Source organism: Homarus americanus, unplaced genomic scaffold (genome assembly GCF_018991925.1).
Source record: "Homarus americanus isolate GMGI-L3 unplaced genomic scaffold, GMGI_Hamer_2.0 scaffold58678, whole genome shotgun sequence".
NCBI classification, from domain to species: domain Eukaryota; kingdom Metazoa; phylum Arthropoda; class Malacostraca; order Decapoda; family Nephropidae; genus Homarus; species Homarus americanus.
In genome coordinates this window covers 165,943-169,390 of record NW_024728271.1, presented here as the reverse complement: position 1 = coordinate 169,390, position 3,448 = coordinate 165,943, and positions in this window count along the sequence as shown.

Below are 3,448 nucleotides of genomic sequence, written 5' to 3'. Positions count from 1 at the left end.
GCTGACTGCTGAAACAGGTCAGGGCGTTGAGGTGACTGAGCTGGCTTGTGTGGAGGAGGCTGTTTGTTAGGAAGTGATGATGGGTCCAGTGCGCCTGTACCAGATGTAGACGTAAGCGTTCCTGTTATACTGATGTTAACATGCACAAGGCCACAGCATCACTTGCGCGTCTATAGACACACACACACACACACACTGCAATAGTAATGGACACTACTAGCCTCCCCCCTCCCCCCTCTAAATGGCCCACACCTTAAAAAAAAATCTCAATTTTAGCAAACAGGTAAAATAACTAACTAATCAAAATTTACCTGATGTATTGTTACGATATTATTCACCAGAGTCTTTCATTCGTTGTTGTTATGTTGTCCAGCGTACGTGATGGACAGCGCTGGAATAAAGGTAAGAGACGATGAAATGGAAGGAAAAATGGTGGCTGTTGTTGTTTTGTTGTGCATTAGTGTGTTGCGTCTCCCCCTTCCTACTACATGTAATGTGAGCAAATATCAGGACATATTTGTGTTGTACATATTTCACCTGGAAGAGCTTTAAGCTGGTCTGGTTACCCTTGATAGTAGTTAATAAATGCTGTACTATCTCTATATGGGAGGGGAAAGAGGTAACGTAGATAAACAGTGTATGTTTGAGTAGCGTTTATTTAACCTATATGGGAGAGGTGGCGTAGTTCATAAGTGAAGATCAACACAGGTAATACTGCCGTAGATAGTTATAAAGAGACGTAGGGTTAATGTATCTGTGGCATAGTTTGGTCTTTATCCAGTGGTGAGGAGGGTGATGGTGATGTGTGTTGGGGGTGTTTGTTGGTGAAGTGTGTTAGTGATATGTGCTGCTGGTGATGTGTCTGTCTGTCTCTCTCTCGTCTGTTCTGTGATTCAGTTTCCCTACCATAGGTCTCATATACGGATGGTCAAATAAGCTAGGTGTATTTTTCGGAGTTTATCCTACACTGGCTTCGGTGTGTGGGTGTGTGTGTGTGTGTGTGTGTGTGTGTGTGTGTGTGTGTGTGTATAATAAGTTTTATCAAGTACTGTATGTGTAAGGCTTCCGTCATTTGGGTTCGAGGGTGTGTAAGTGAACGAGTTTTTTCCATTAGGGTAAAGTGTCGGTGTTGTGTTGTAAGGGGTACACACACACACACACACACACACACACACACACACACACACACACACACACACACACACACACACACACACACACACACACACACAGACACAGACACACACACACACAGACACACACACACACACAGACACACACACACACACACACACACACACACACACACACACACACACACACACACACACACACACACAAACAGACAGACAGACAGACAGACAAACACACACACACACACACAAGACACACACACACAGACACACACACACACAGACACACACACACACAACACACACACACACACACACACACACACACACACACACACACACACACACACACACACACACACACAGACAAACAGACAGACAGACAGACAGACAAACACACACACACACACACACACACACACACACACACACACACACTGTTTTCAGTAAATTAGGGTGTAATTCCAGGTCATCACACCACCTCAGCCTTGTATGACCCGGGCCTTATCCTCACTAACTCTTATTAGTCTATAATTCGACAAAATACCGCTGGAATTACTTTGCTGGCGTTAGTTCAGTACTTGGGGCACTCTTGCAATATGTCAACACGGGTAATAGTTTCTCGGAATTCCCTTGTAAGAAGTATGTGGATTGCATGATAATTGCAACGTGAAATAGCTATGCATTCTTTCTTGTTACAATACAGTACAGTATTAGTAGTACAGTGTTTATTTTGATGTCGTTTTTTTCTGTAGATTACAAATATAAGTTAATCCAATTAGGGTTTTACCTCGTTATAAAATCTGTTTGTTAGGATTCATTAAACACACTGACTGGAAGCGGACTACTGAAGACTTCAATATCCCGTTGAGAAAGTCACCGTGTACTGCTCCAGGAACATAATAACAGTTATTTCAGTAATGCGTCTTGTTATTCAGAATGGTGAGTGGGGGCAGTATTACCCAAACACGTCATTCACACACACACACACACACACACACACACACACACACACACACACACACACACACACACACACACACACACACACACACACACACACAGACACACACATCGTGGTTGTCGAGTGTACACATGCTTGCTGTGTGACGGGATGTATGTGTGTTACTCTATGGGTGAAGAGGATATCTGGAGGAGGTTGAGTCGGTGTTGTGAGGTCACCGTGGCGACGTACACTAACTCACTCACTCGCTCTATCTATCTATCTATCTATCTATCTATCGATCGATCTATCTATCTGTCTGTCTGCCTGTCTATATATCTATCTATCAATCTATCTATCTCCTGCTGTCAATGGCGGCTATCTGGTCATCATCTGGATATAACTGCATGTATTAGGTGAGGTGAGGGAGGGAGGGGGCTGTGCTGGTGAGTTACCCGTCTGTTTTAATAGGTAGTTGAGGGCACCACGGGGGGGTTGTAGTGCCTTCTCCCCCAGGTGTGTGTGTGTGAGGAGGGATCGTGGCACAAGGGCAACCTGATCACGGGGTCTTGATTGCTAACCTTTTGTTGTGTAAGATTCATGGCCCAGGGTCAGGCAAGGACTGAATGGCGACCCTCCACTGTGGTTCCTCAATCTTGGCACTCTCAATCCCTGGGTTATGGCACTCTGGAGCCTGACATTCTGACCCTCCTCCTCCTCTCCCCCCTCAGGAGCCACCATCGAGGAGACACTGTAAGAGAGAGTTACCTGGTCCATACACAGGTCTTTGTTTTCATCACCATTTCTTGATGATTTGATTTCCTATACTCAGAAGAAGGACCTTGAGGGTGTAGTTTATATATGACTATACACGTGTAACTGGTCAACACACACACACACACACACACACTTAAAAAATTAAAGAAAATTTCGTTAAATTTTGTATGACGCGTGAGTGGCCCTTGGATAATAGTAGTAGTAGTCGTGTGTGGGAGAGGGTCCGGGGCTGGGGGTAGGCAGCAAAGATTGAGGCGTGGATTAATCTATTTCCATGAGGAGCGTCACACAGGCCGGCCAACCCGGAGAAACTATATACCAGTCCTGGGTGATACAACTGCCGGGCACTATACTGATTTATTGAGAGGGTAAGTGTGTGTGTGTGTAATAATAATAATAATAATAATAATAATAATTAACGGTTTATTGAAAAAAGTTCTGCAGCCTGAAGGCTGAAAATATACATTGGACATAAATGACTTATTACATACAATGGTGGTTTAACAAAAGCCTTCATTAGAAAGGTAAAGGAACATACAGTGAACATACAGATTAATGTAGGTGTTGAACAGCAAACTCGTAGTGTAGTAACTCC